This window comes from Apium graveolens, chromosome 9 (genome assembly GCF_009905375.1).
Source record: "Apium graveolens cultivar Ventura chromosome 9, ASM990537v1, whole genome shotgun sequence".
Classification (NCBI taxonomy): Eukaryota; Viridiplantae; Streptophyta; class Magnoliopsida; order Apiales; family Apiaceae; genus Apium; species Apium graveolens.
The window spans coordinates 76687373-76702556 of NC_133655.1; the positions used below are offsets into that span (position 1 = coordinate 76687373).

Below are 15184 nucleotides of genomic sequence, written 5' to 3' on the forward strand. Positions count from 1 at the left end.
GTCCGCAGTATATTTTCACTAATATGACCTAGCCTACAGTGCCATAAATAGGTCAGATTTTCATCATCTCCTTTTCTTTTATTAGTTTGTTCAATTTGAAGTAAATCATGCTCTACGTCACATACATACAGACCATTATTTAAAATGCCATGTCCAAAAAGAACATTATCTCTAAGGATAGAACATTCATTATTCTTAATAATAAATGAAAAACCATCCACATCCAACATAGGAATAGAAACAATATTCCTCACAATAGAGGGAATGTAATAACAATTATTCAAAATAATAATCTTGCCCGTAGGCATATGTAAACTAAATGATCCTATAGATATGGCCGCAACCCTTGCTCCATTTCCCATACGTAAAATCACCTCATCTTTTTCAAGAGTCCTACTTCCCTTTAGTCCATGCAACGAATTGCAGATATGAGAACCACAGGCGGTATCAAATACCCAAGTAGAAATTTGACCTAGTGACATATTAACTTCGATCATGAACATGCCTGAATCAGAAACGGTAGTCTTACTACCCTTCTTCTTCAATTCTGCAAGGTAAACCTTACAGTTCCTCTTCCAGTGCCCCAACTTGTTACAGTGAAAACAAACAGCTAAATTAGGACCAGTCAACTTGTGAGCATCTAGTATGCTTCGGAGTGATAGTGCAGAAGACATGACGAATATAGTAAATCTGTAAATGATAAACACATAACAACACTTAGCAAATATTCAATTTCATTTCAAAACACTATATGAATCGGGTATTTATTCATAAGTGTCTCCCACTAGTTTATCTAATTTATTCAACCCCCTAAGTGAAAATTAAGCATTCATAATGCTAGTGGGAATAGGGATCCTACATTTCATCACACAACCTCGGCTGTGGCACGAAACGTCATGTGATGTTCAATAGGCAGACAACTCTTATCAATTACATCTTATGTTATTCCCTAATATAACTTTAGCCTCTTGAATAATTGAGTCACGGCTGTGGCACGACAAACTCAATATTCTAAGTCAAGTCTAACCCAACATTTCGTACAATTGAATCAATCTCCAACGGCCCACGGCTGTGGCACGTACCGACCTTTAGATTCTAATTCAATGTACACATCTCTATGTAATAGACAAGTATTTCTTATTTCAAAATCAAAGCCCTCGGCTGTAGCACGAAATGACAATGATTTAAAAATAAGAACCACTTTCTACCATGTTGGAAGGCTATGACCGACATAAGCCCGTTGTGTCATTGGCCAATTACTACTTGATATTATTTAATTTTAGAGGGATTATATTACGTTACGATCATAATCATATTATAAAGAGATTCTTCCTTTTAAATTAAATATTTCAAATCAATAATCGATAATCAGATGATTCCCAGATCGGGTGGAGCATTGTCAAGAGGCGTCACTTAATAACCCTTTCTTACAGATAGAAATCTGTTGTTGACAGAATCATCCTTTCTCTCAATATTGAAAATTCATATTCAATTACGTGTTTTATAAACACAAGAATCTCATGATCGTATTCATAATATTTATTGTTAAGGCAAGAAACGATTCCTATTCTAGATTTTCTAGAGCACGCCTTATATTGATTTAAGTTCACCTAAATCTATTATCGCATGGTAAACATAGGCATATATCTCATATATAAAATTAAATAAACAAGTAAATGTAAAGTGCAATAAAGTAAATGTGTTTGGTTATGGCCCCATCCTATGTGATCTTTATCAAGCTCATGATAAAGATCAAGGTCAATCTAATATGGTGATGGAAATAAATACAACTACTTATTACATAAGTCTTCTTGTATGCCTCGTCTTCTTCTTTGTATCACCTCCATTGGATAGCCTTCTTGAGTCTTCAATTACATTACATGATTGAAAGTAAAACTAATCTAATGAACTTACAAGAATAACTCGAGTTATATTCGAGATTTATGATTACAAAGACTGACGACATGCAAGTCGTATTTAAAACCAAAACCAAAACCATTACACTAAGGTCGAAAGGCCATAACCATCCATCATGCTCATACAACACATAAAAGCATGTTAAAACACATAATCTGATCTTAACATAACATATTATTGTTAGGGCGGAAACACGCGCTAATAATACACGCAAGTATACGCGTTCGCAAGTAATATATAATACTTTCTAGTTCGTTCCCACAGAGACTCAGACTAATTATTGTTCAATTAAACTCACTCACCAATGTATGATTACTTCTCAATGTTAAGACACTAACACTTAGAATTGTTGACTAAATATTAACTACAATTAACTACTAAAATTAACCACTTAATTAACACTTTGAATTAACAATATTAAAACACTCATGAGATCACAACTTCATTACTACTTTCTTCAATAGTTATTGTTATTACCCTTAGCATGCAACAGTGATGATATTAATCGAATAACACGAAACTGATAAAAGCCAACTTTCATTGTACTAATACCATTCTACCAAACATCCACAATTAAGATAGAAGTTGAATAGGCATCAATTATGTTGAGTCCCTATATGTCTACAGAAATTGACAACATAATGATTTAAGCGCAAGTTATTCATTTTGATTACACAGGGCAAATAAAACGGTAAGAGTTACCCACTAATCATGCACATCATACATGAACCTATGCTAGCATGGCAAGTTCTAAATCTCGAGATCCACCGTCGCTTCACAAGAGATTAACACCCTATCTTATATGTTCGCGACGTACATAAAACGAATACGCACAACCAATACTAGATATCATACAATCATCACACACTAAGGTATTAAACAATTAACTAAAGAATTCCATAGTAAATCCATTACGACCCCATGATCACGATTAGCCCATGATAACACTTATCGTCATCATGGGTTCATATAAAAACATGATAAATAAACACAAGAGAATAATAACTAAACTAATTATATTAAACCAGAGTACGTCACAAGAGTAATTAGGTTCAAAAGCAAGAAAACTAGCATCCAACGTTACAACGAAATAAAGAATCACAAGAAAATATGCTTCCTCTTCGTTGCGGTGTGCTAAAATGGTCTTCTTCCTTATCTCCTTCGCTCCTTGCTTAATACAACGATCCAACCTTGTGAAAATGTCTCCAAATCTACTTATATAATAGTCCCATAAAACTCAGATTACATAGAAGTTGGAAGCCAAACAGAAGTAGAAGTCTTAAACAAATTATCTTTTTTTCCCTACCCTGCGCGGCCGCTTAGCATAGCTGAGCGGGCGCTCAGCATAGCTGAGCGGGTGCTCAGCTTTCTGCGCGGCCGCTCAGCATAGCTGAGCGGGCGCTCAGGACCCTACTGGAAAATTCCTGAGTTTGCTCCGTTTATTCACCGTAATCTGCCCCTTTCTTTCCTCTCATAATGCTGAACACATGCCAAGGCTCATTCTTGATGATTACTCCTCCGAAATGCAACTATTACCCTGAAATGCACAAACACTAGAAAAACGCATCAAATACACAAAATAATTGATTTCAAGACACCAATTTAAGCTATTTTAAGACGTTCTAAGTGGTATAAAATTCCATTTATCACACCCCCAAACTTAAATCGATGCTTGTCCTCAAGCGTCACAGACTCAAAAACAGATCAAAATATGCATGAATGTAATCTATATGAAATACAGCGATCCCCCTTACTACGACCAATCCAACCAACTTACAACATCTCAACAAATGCAATTAGGTGACTAAAGATCAATCAAATCATTGAAACGAATATAAAGCCAGAAACGTGGTGTGTGCAGTTGCTTAACAGATATGCTTCGGAACTAGACCAATTATTATGACTCAACTATCATCAAGGCAATCACATGATTATACAAAGAATAAAAATTCTAGGCACAAAGTGACTTATAACACTACGAGAATCATGGAGCTTATTACGGAATCATGCTTTTTATTCACACAAATAATGCTTATTTGACCGTGCAATGAGTGAGGTCCACAAAAGACTTATACAATGGTATCCCTGTAGCGAGCGTTAGGTTAGCAGATCCCAGACTCTAAAAGCCTTAGGTCACTAGGCACAAAGTCCCCTAAGAACTTAATAACTCGAATACCAAAGAGCCCACTCGCGATCAATTATGCATAAACACATACTTCTTTTTTTTTTCTTTTTTCTCTTTTTCTATATTTTTTTTCTTTTTTTTTCAAAATTTCTGAGCAAGTGCGTTTCGCTCCATCTTGCTCAACCCTAGACTACTCACAGAAACCTACGAGTCGGCTACTAGCCAATTGATGCCTAGCCACAACTAGCAACAAATTCCATTTTTTACTCCATTTTTTTCTTTTTCATGCCTTTATCACTAAGAACCTATTATCAAATTCTAAGCATAATAACTAGATTAACCTCGAAAACAATCAGATCATAACAACAATCTAGTCCTTAAGCATTCTCTAAGACTTAGTGAAAATACAAGTGCTTCTAGCATGCATATCAACTTACACGACTCAATCATCACTTGAATGCCATCACTACACTCGTATCAACATCACAAATTAGTCGATAAATCATCGCAAAAGGGATCATGGCATATGCATGAGCTATATGATATGATAAACAAATAAAGCTATAAAAAAACTATATGGCAAAAATTATGCAACTATATGAACTAAACTATCATGAATATGCAGCTATATGACACACACACAAAATATTCCTTAACTACCTCCCCAAACTTAAAATCTTCACTGTCCCCAGTGAAGGTAGTAGAAAGGAACACAGGGTATACCTACTCGGAGTCATCATCATCATCACCCTCAGTGGGTGGAGTATCAGGCGGCGGGTATGCAGAGTCCTCACCAAAAACTGGCCACTGGATATCAGCTCCAAGACCCCGAAAAGTAGTCCCTAACGCAAAGGTGAGCTCCTGAGCAAACCTGCTCTGCGTCTCGTACATGGCATCCATCCGCCGTGACAGCCTCCTATACTGGGTATCTGTCATCCCAGCACCCTCCTGAGCTCTCGAAGAACCAGCCTCATCATGCCTAGGTCTAGCCATAGTAGCACCTCGTGCTGGACGCCCTCCTGGAAGACGATAACCCAATCCATGCTCCTCGGGCTCACCACCGGTCCACTCCTGCATCCCATTCAGAGTCCCAGAATCAATCGGAGTGGACGGCAACTGCAACTGCTCATGAGACGGCCAGTTCACTCCCACTGCTCGGCAAAGCTTCGTGACCGTGGATACATAAGGGATGTTTATGTGCTTAGCTCCCCTCAAAAACTTCAGAATCTCTTGGTAGATGAACTCACCAAGGTCCACATAGTACTCCTCATTCAAAATTCCCCACAACAACTGTGCTCTTTCAACTGTGACCTCATGTGCATGCGAAGAAGGCAGAATATTAGGACAAATAAATGTATTCCATGCACGGGCATACCTGTTCATAGCGATCGCTGGGAAGTGACGATACTCATTAGTTCCTGTCTTGAAGGTCCAAACTGTGCCCGGCCTACAGAGAGTAGCACAAATCAAATCCAAGTCGAAATCCTCAGCAGTCTTCTCATTCCAGTTCTCCTCCTCGGGCTTCCTCTCTCGCTGCCCAATCACACGGCAAATCGCCGCGGGGTGATAATCAACCGTTAGCCCTCGGACCACAGAAAACCCATTCTTCTCGGCCTTCGCGTTCGCATAGAACTCGCGAACCACGCTCATCGGCACTGCTTCAGGCGACTCACAGAAAGCTATCCACCCCTTCTCTGCAATCATAGGTAACAACTCAACATCCCTCCCCGATGGTAAAAACCCCCTCTCCTTCAGAATCGGCTTCCCCAAAAGCCTAGTGTACTCCTCCTCTGCAGCTCTGTCATTCAACCGAGGCCTCACAGCAGTACCCCTCGATGAATCAGCAGTAGGGACTGTGCTGATGTTATCAATAGTCCTTGCTCTCTTGGGTGCCATTAAATCTGAATAAAAGTGCTTGAGAATAGTGTTTTTGTGTTTGGGAGAGAGTTTGAGTGTAGAAAGTGTGTGGGAGATGTATGGGATAGGTGTATGTATATATAGGGTATGGATTAGGTTAAAATTAGATTAGGAGTGGGTTTGAGGGATAAAATCATGGGGTAATGGGAAAAGAAATTGTGGGTAATGGGGCTGTAATTTATTTTTTTGATTTTCTGATTTTTTTGGATTTTTTATGAACTTAAAAAAAAATTCTCACAGTCGAGCCCTGAGCGGTCGCTCAGCAAAGCTGAGCGGGCGCTCAGCTTGCTGAGCGGTCGCTCAGCAGAGCTGAGCGGGCACTCAGGGGGTCTCTGGAAAAAAAAATTTTGAGCCCGGTTTTTCTGATTTTTTTGTGGTTTTGGATAGCTTATTAACTTCTAAGGGTTCCTGCAACAACAAATCATGGGTTGCCTCCCACGCAGCGCTTCTTTTTCGTCATTAGCTTGACTTTGCGTACCTTCCTCAAGTTGACAATAAAATAGCACTAACCATTTCTCGGTTTGCCGTGTCCCCATAGTAGTGCTTCAAACGCTGACCATTAACCTTGAATGCTTGGTCCGGATCATTCTCAAAAATCTCCACCGCTCTATGTGGAAACACAGTTTTGACAATAAAAGGTCCAGACCACCTTGATTTCAACTTCCCAGGAAAAAGTCGGAGACGAGAGTTGAATAAGAGAACTTGTTGCCCCGGCACGAATAACTTAGGATGTAGCTTCCTATCGTGCCACCTCTTCACCTTTTCCTTGTATATTTTGTTATTCTCGTACGCTTGAAGTCGAAATTCATCAAGTTCATTAAGCTGAAGCATTCTCTTCTTACCAGCTGCATCTAAATCCAGGTTTAACTTTTTCAACGCCCAATAGGCCTTATGCTCAAGCTCCGCAGGTAAATGACATCCCTTACCATACACCAGTTAAAACGGGGACATACCAAGTGGAGTTTTGTATGCTGTTCTGTAAGCCCAAACAGCTTCATCGAGCTTTAAAGACCAATCCTTCCTTGACAGACAAACAACCTTCTCTAGAATGTGCTTGATCTCTCTGTTAGACACTTCCGCTTGACCATTTGTTTACGAATGATAGGCAGTAGCAACTCGATGATTCACATTATAACGCTGCATCATAGAAGTGAACTTACGGTTGCAGAAATGCGACCCTTCATCACTTATGATTACCCGAGGCGTTCCAAACCTTGTGAAAATCTGCTTATGAAGAAAATTCAACACTGCCTTTGCATCATTTGTCGGTAGAGCTTTGACTTCTACCCATTTTGAGACATAATCTACTGCCAGCAAGATGTACTGATTATTGCAGGACGAGACAAAAGGCCCCATGAAATCGATTCCCCAAACATCAAAGACCTCGACTTCAAGCATTACATTTAACGACATCTCATCCTTTCTCATCAAATTTCCCACTCTTTGGCAACGATCACACCTTAAAACAAACTGATGAGCATCCTTAAACAAAGTAGTCCAGAAAAAACCTGCTTGCAGAATACGAGCTGTCATCTTCTCACCACCATAATGTCCACCATAAACTGTGGAGTAGCAGTCTCGTAATATCCCCTCCATCTCACAGAACGGGATACATCTCCTGATGATCTGGTCAGCTCCCTGTCTAAATAAATATGGTTCATCCCACATATACCACTTCACCTCATGCAGAAACTTCTTCTTTTGAGCTGAAGTCAAATTAGGAGGCATTATATTGCTGACAAGATAGTTTACAATGTCTGCAAACCATGGCTCTTCCTCCTGAACTGTGAACAACTGCTCATCCGGAAAAGATTCTTTGATCAATGTCTTATCCTGTAAAGTAGACTCGGGATTCTCCAATCTAGAAAGATGGTCAGCTACTTGATTCTCAGTACCTTTTCGATCCTTGATCTCTAACTCAAATTCCTGAAGTAAGAGCACCCAATGAATGAGTCTCGGCTTCGAATCCTTCTTGGAAACCAAATAGCGAATGGTCGCATGATCAGTGAATACTGTCACTTTTGTCCCAAGCAGATAAGATCAAAATTTCTTGAAACTAAAGACTATAGCCAAGCGCTCCTTCTCAGTAGTGGTGTAGTTCATTTGGGCCCCATTTAAGGTCTTACTAGCATAGTAGACCAAATGAAAGAGATTATTTTTGCGCTGCCCAAGAACTGCACCTACCGCATAAAACACTCGCATCACACATCATCTCAAACGGCTCTGTCCAATCCGGTGCTATAATAACTGGTGCAGTGATTAAACTCTTCTTGAGAGTCTTGAATGCCGTCAAACATGCATCATTAAATTTGAAAGGCACATCTTTCTCAAGCAAATTGCACAACGGCTTAGATATCTTTGAAAAGTCCCTGATGAACCGCCGATAAAAACCCGCATGACCAAGAAAACTACGGATTCCTTTCACAGAAATAGGTGGTAGAAGATTTTCAATGACTCCCACCTTGGATTTATCCACCTCAAGACCCTTGCTAGAGACCTTATGCCCAAGAATAATGCCTTCACGCACCATAAAATGACATTTCTCCCAATTGAGCACCAAATTAGTTTCCATACACCTTTTGAGCACGACACGAAGATTATTCAAACATTCATCATACGAATGTCCAAAGACAGAGAAGTCGTCCATGAACACCTCAACATTATTCCCAATCATGTCAGAGAATATAGCCATCATACATCTCTGAAAAGTGGTCGGTGCGCCACATAACCCAAACGAAACTCTGCGAAAAGCAAACGTGCCAAATGGACAAGTGAAGGTAGTCTTTTCCTGATCCTCTGGTGCAATACAAATATGATTATACCCTGAGTAGCCATCCAGAAGACAATAATACTCATGACCATCCAACCTGTCAAGCATCTGATCAATAAATGGAAGAGGGAAGTGATCTTTCCTCGTGGCTTTGTTCAACTTTCGGTAATCCATGCATACTCTCCATCATGTAACTGTTCGAGTGGGGATGAGCTCATTCTTCTTATTTGCTACCACAGTGATACCTCTTTTCTTAGGCACACATTGTACGGGGCTCACCCAAGAACTGTCAGAAATAAGATAAATGATGCCTGCATCCAGCCATTTCAGAATTTCTTTCTTCACCGCCTCCTTTATGATAGGATTAAGTCTGTGCTGCTGCTCAACAGTTGGCTTACTACCCTCCTCTAGCAGAATCTTATACATACAATATGAAAGGCTGATCCCTTTGATGTCTGCTATGGTCCATCCAATAGCCGATTTGAATTCTCTCAAAATCCTTAAGAGCTTGTCTTCCTCACTACCTGAAAGGTCAGATGCAATAATAACAGGTAAAGTAGATGCATCACCTAAAAAAGCATACCTCAAGTGTTCAGGTAATGGCTTGAGCTCCAAGGTAGGTGCTTCCTCAATTGATGGTTTGAGCTTTCCTTCAGCATTCTTGAGGTCAGAAGTACCAAGAGATTCAAACGGCATGTCCAGCTTTCGCCTCTAAGGAGAAGCATTCAAATATTGTAATTGCTCATTGCCATCTTCATCATCAGTGTCAAAATCCCCCACTAAGGCCTTTTCTAATGCATCAGACATTAGCATATGATCGAGTTCTGAAGTAACCACAAAATTAATCACATCCACTTTTAAGCACTCCTCATCTTCTGTAGGGAATTTCATTGCTTTGAATACATTGAAGGTCACATCCTGATCCTACACCCGCATCCTGACTCTTGCATAACAGCTTAAGTTCCTCAAAATCTGCACTAGTAGGTGCAGCTGCACTTCCCTGTTGAGGATATGATTGCCTTTGAGCATACTGTTGTGGTTGCTGGAATCCAGATGGATTGAACTATTTACTCACACCTTGCTGATATGGTGGCTGAATAGCATTCTGATTATTACCCCAGCTGAAATTTGGATGATTTCTGTTGTTAGGATGATAAGTAGCTGGCACAGGCTGCTGTTGTCACTGATAATTATTCACATACTGAACAGATTCGTTGACGAGAGAACACTGATCCGTAGCATGAGAACCTGCACAAAGCTCATAGACCATAGCTATTTGATTAACTCCATATGTAGCTAGAAAATCGACCTTCATAGACAGCGCTTGGAGCTGCGCTGTAATAGCGGTGGCTGCATCGACTTCCAGAATACCTGCTACCTTCCCAGGCATCATCCTCTGAGTTGGGTTTTGATGCTCATTTGCAGCCATAGTCTCAATAAGATTATAAGCCTCAGTATAGCTTTTTGCCCACAAGGCGCCTCCAGCTGCTGCATCGAGCATGGGCCGAGATTGGGCCCCCAAACCATTATAGAAACCAGTGATCACCATCCAATCGGGCATTCCATGATGTGGACACTTTCTCAACATTTCCTTGTAGCGTTCCCAAGCTTCGCACATAGATTCTGTAGGTTGCTGCGCAAACTGAGTAAGAGCACTCCTCATAGCAGCAGTCTTTGCCATCAGATAAAACTTCACCAGAAACTTTTGCGCAAGATCTTGCCAAGTAGTGATGGACCCAGTTGGTTCAGAATGTAACCAGTCCTTAGCTTTGTCCCTCAGTGAGAATGGGAAAAGCCTCAGCTTGATAGCCTCATCAGTCACGCCATTATACATGAAAGTACTGCAGATCTCGACAAAATTCCTTATGTGCATGTTGGGGTCTTCAGTCGCAGCTCCTCCAAAAGAAATAGAATTCTGCACCATCTGAATAGTGCCCGGCTTGATTTCAAAGGTGTTAGCTTGAATAGCCGGATGAAGAATGCTTGACTGAATGTCATCAATTTTAGGCCGAGAAAAGTCCATAAGAGCTGGATCGTCCTGAACAATACGATCACCCATGATTACTGGTTCTTTCTGCTCACTTCCTGAATCCGAATCTGCAAAATCTATCTTCTCCGGAATATCAAGAACTTCGTCTGTCTCCTCAGCTGTATCTAAAGTCCTCTTGCGAGTACGAGAACGAGTTTGCATAAACGCTTGCTAAAATACCTGAAACACAACCAGAAACAATAAGTAACTAATACGTCTTAATCACTGAGTCCTAACGACCAATGATGGTAAGTACATAAACTAAACAAATACGTCGAGTCCCCGGCACCGGCGCCAAAAACTTGTTAGGGTGGAAACACGTGCTAATAATACACGCAAGTATACGCGTTCGCAAGTAATATAGAATACTTTCTAGTTCGTTCCCACAGAGACTCAGACTAATTATTGTTCAATTAAACTCACTCACCAATGTATGATTACTTCTCAATGTTAAGACACTAACACTTATAATTATTGACTAAATATTAACTACAATTAACTACTAAAATTAACCACTTAATTAACACTTTGAATTAACAATATTAAAACACTCATGAGATCACAACTTCATTACTACTTCCTTCAATAGTTATTGTTATTACCCTTAGCATGCAACAGTGATGATATTAATCGAATAACACGAAACTGATAAAAGCCAACTTTCATTGTACTAATACCATTCTACCAAACATCCACAATTAAGATAGAAGTTGAATAGGCATCAATTATGTTGAGTCCCTATATGTCTACAGAAATTGACAACATAATGATTTAAGCGCAAGTTATTCCTTTTGATTACACAGGGCGAATAAAACGGTTAGAGTTACCCACTAATCATGCACATCATACATGAACCTATGCTAGCATGGCAAGTTCTAAATCTCGAGATCCACCGTCGCTTCACAAGAGATTAACACCCTATCTTATATGTTCGCGACGCACATAAGACGAATACGCACAACCAATACTAGATATCATACAATCATCACACACAAAGGTATTAAACAATTAACTAAAGAATTCCATAGTAAATCCATTACGACCCCATGATCACGATTAGCCCATGATAGCACTTATCGTCATCATGGGTTCATATAAAAACATGATAAATAAACACAAGAGAATAATAAATAAACTAATTATATTAAACCAGAGTACGTCACAAGAGTAATTAGGTTCAAAAGCAAGAAAACTAGCATCCAACGTTACAACGAAATAAAGAATCATAAGAAAATATGTTTCCTCTTCGTTGCGGTGTGCTAAAACGGTCTTCTTCCTTATCTCCTTCGCTCCTTGCTTAATACAACGATCCAACCTTGTGAAAACGTCTCCAAATCTACTTATATAATAGTCCCATAAAACTCAGATTACATAGAAAGTGGAAGCCAAACAGAAGTTAAAGTCTTAAATAAATTATCTTTTTTTCTCGACCCTGCGCGGCCGCTCAGCATAGCTGAGCGGGCGCTCAGCTTTTTGCGCGGCCGCTCAGCATAGCTGAGCGGGCGCTCAGGACCCTACTGGAAAATTCCTGAGTTTGCTCCGTTTCTTCACCGTAATCTGCCCCTTTCTTTCCTCTCACAATGCTGAACACATGCCAAGGCTCATTCTTGATGATTACTCCTCTGAAATACAACTATTAGCCTGAAATGCATAAACACTAGAAAAACGCATAAAATACACAAAATACTTGATTTCAAGACACCAATTTAAGCTACTTTAAGACGTTCTAAGTGGTATAAAATTCCACTTATCAATTATCCATGATCTAATCATAAAAAGAAAATATGACAAAAATCAGAAAAATCAGAATCAAATCAAAAAAACAAGAATCATTGTATACGGGTAGTAAACGACGTCAAACGCCTTACAGACTAGTCATTGATAACTTTATCTATCAGTTTTGTTCAGACACTCGTTTACCTATGGAATAGGGTATTCGTTTGTGTAAATCGGACACCAGACCCAGATTTCAGCAAATTTGCAGCAGCCAATTCAGAATCCGTATCTAATATGATTCTCATAATTAGAACTGTTAGGTCACACACACTGTAGAGGGGGTGAATACAGTGTAAAGTACAATCAAATCGAACTTTAATATCACAAGTAACAGAAAACAAACTTTATTGAAATAATAAACTCTGTTACAGTATGGAACTGTTACCTCTCAGTGATGAACAAATATCACGAGAGCTGCCAGGGTTAGTACGAATAATCTTCTCGAATATGATAACACTTATAGTGTAAACCCTATGTCTGTGTTTATATACTACACAGTTACAAGATAATCGCTAATTGATATGGAATATAATTCTGCTTCCTAAAATATATCAATCAAATATCTTTTCTTCCAAGTATTCTATTCTTTATAGAATTCCTTCTTCATGCATATCTTTTCTTATGTTTATCTCGATCTTCTTTCCTTTAATCAGCTAATGTCCTTATCTGAACGTCCTTCAACACTTAAGTTCTGATATCCATCTTCTGATGATTATCTCCTGATAATATAAGTACTGATATCCTTAAGTCCTGACTTCCAGTAAGTACTGATTTATCCTGTTTAAGTAAGATCTGAAAACTAAACATAAATCATATTAGCCATGACATTATCAAATATATCTAACAATCTCCCCCAACTTGTAAATTAGCATAATATACAAGTTTAACAGATATTTGATGATGCCAAAAACATTAAGTACAAATGCATGAGAATTAGACTAGATAACTACAACTTACAGTCCTTAAAGCTTTACCAACATTTAACTTCTGATAACAGCTTCAGTCTGTACAAATATCAGAATTTAATCAGTTGTAGATCTTGACTTGGCTTCATCTTCTGATCTCTCTGATGTCAGGAGTTGTTCTGAGATAGTTCTTCAACAAACATTTCTCAGCATATCTAAGTTCATCAATCATCCTCCTTTTAGCATCTTTAAGCTCTGCAGTATCTTCACCAATTTGAAAGATTGCAGCCATGAGATCATTAATCTTAGCTTTTCTTATATCCTGATCCAGTCTGATCAAATATGCTTTATCAGACTCAAGATTGAATTCCACAGCCCTGTAACCTAGAAAGGTAGTTATAATCTTAGCAGTGTTGGGCTTCATTTCAACTATATCACCCTTGTGATCTCTATACTTTGGAACATATGTGTTGTCAGACTTAACAGAATAAAGCCTTTTCTGTCTCTGAATCTGATCCTTCAAATAGTTTGCAACACTTCCTGTCAATCTATCATCCACTTGAAGTAAAAATAGTACATGCTCCAATTCTTCAAAATACTTCAATGGAATGGCATTTTGCCTTATATGATAAACCCTACCATCTGTCATGAAGTACAACAAGATGTGTTCTTTCAAGTAGGTATGGTAAACCATTTGTACAGATTCCAGTTGATTCAATCTCTCAGGAGTTGCTCCAATACCTGGTTCACTCAAGGAAGTTGGATCATTGGTAGTGTTCTGTACTCTTCTTTCATCAGCACTTCCCAATCCAGTTTTATCTCTTGCTTCCTTTCCAGTAACTACTCTTGCTTCAAAACCACTTGCAGCAGTCTTCAAAGGTTAAGTCTATTTTACTTTAGTAAATCCTGGTAGGAGTGTCTTTGATCTATCTTCTGATATCAAGTTAACTTTAGCTATGTCAGAGGTTACTTGCTTCTTTGGAATATCAGAACTTACTGTCTCTTGACTCTGAACAACTTGAGCCATGTCAGAGGTTGTTTTAAGAACTTTTCTTGAAGTCAGAGCAAGATCATCATTTTCATCAGTGATTTCTTCATTCTCAGGAGGCACATAAACCTTGATAGGTTCACCAACCTTTTCTTTACCCTTAGATCTTGGATCTATCTGCGGTTGTGATTTAGCCAATGTTGCTTCAGTATTTGTCCTTTCTTTTATCACAATGCCTTTGAGTTTTGGAAGTGTCTTTTTACCAGAAGCTTCAGATTTAGATGTGACTTTCTCTGATTTAAGTCTGGTTTCTTCTTCCATTAAATTCTCCAAGTCCATTCCTGGATTTTCCCGAAGAAATAACTGTCTTGACATTTTTTCATCAAGATCTAAAAGTTCATCAGAACTTATCCTTTTACCAGTAGCAGAACTAATTCTTTTCCCAGTATCAGAACTTATCCTGTAACTTGTGATTTCAGCTTTTCTTGATGAGAAACCTCTACCTTGACTATGACCTCTACCCATTCCAGAGTTTCTTTGATCATCCTTTTCATCATCCTTCCCTTTCAGTGTCTTGGCAGTCTTGCATTTGGACTTAATTACCCTCTCCCCCTTTTTGGCAGCAGGTAGTAGAAGAGAGACAAGCAATTCCACTGAGGCTTGGATTTCAGTAAGTTGAGATTGCTGAGAAGCTTGATTTTTCAGAATATCATCAATCTGAGCTTGTTGTTTCTCTTGAGTCTTCTCAATATAAGCA

General features: G+C 39.0%; 1 non-coding gene across 1 annotated transcript; it reads left to right on the forward strand.

Annotated features, from left to right (window-relative positions):
- Positions 1-10288: 10288 nt before the first annotated feature.
- Positions 10289-10395, forward strand: LOC141687792 (small nucleolar RNA R71). Its single transcript, XR_012561274.1, has one exon. It is a non-coding gene; the product is annotated as a small nucleolar RNA R71 (small nucleolar RNA).
- The last annotated feature ends 4789 nt before the right edge of the window (positions 10396-15184 follow it).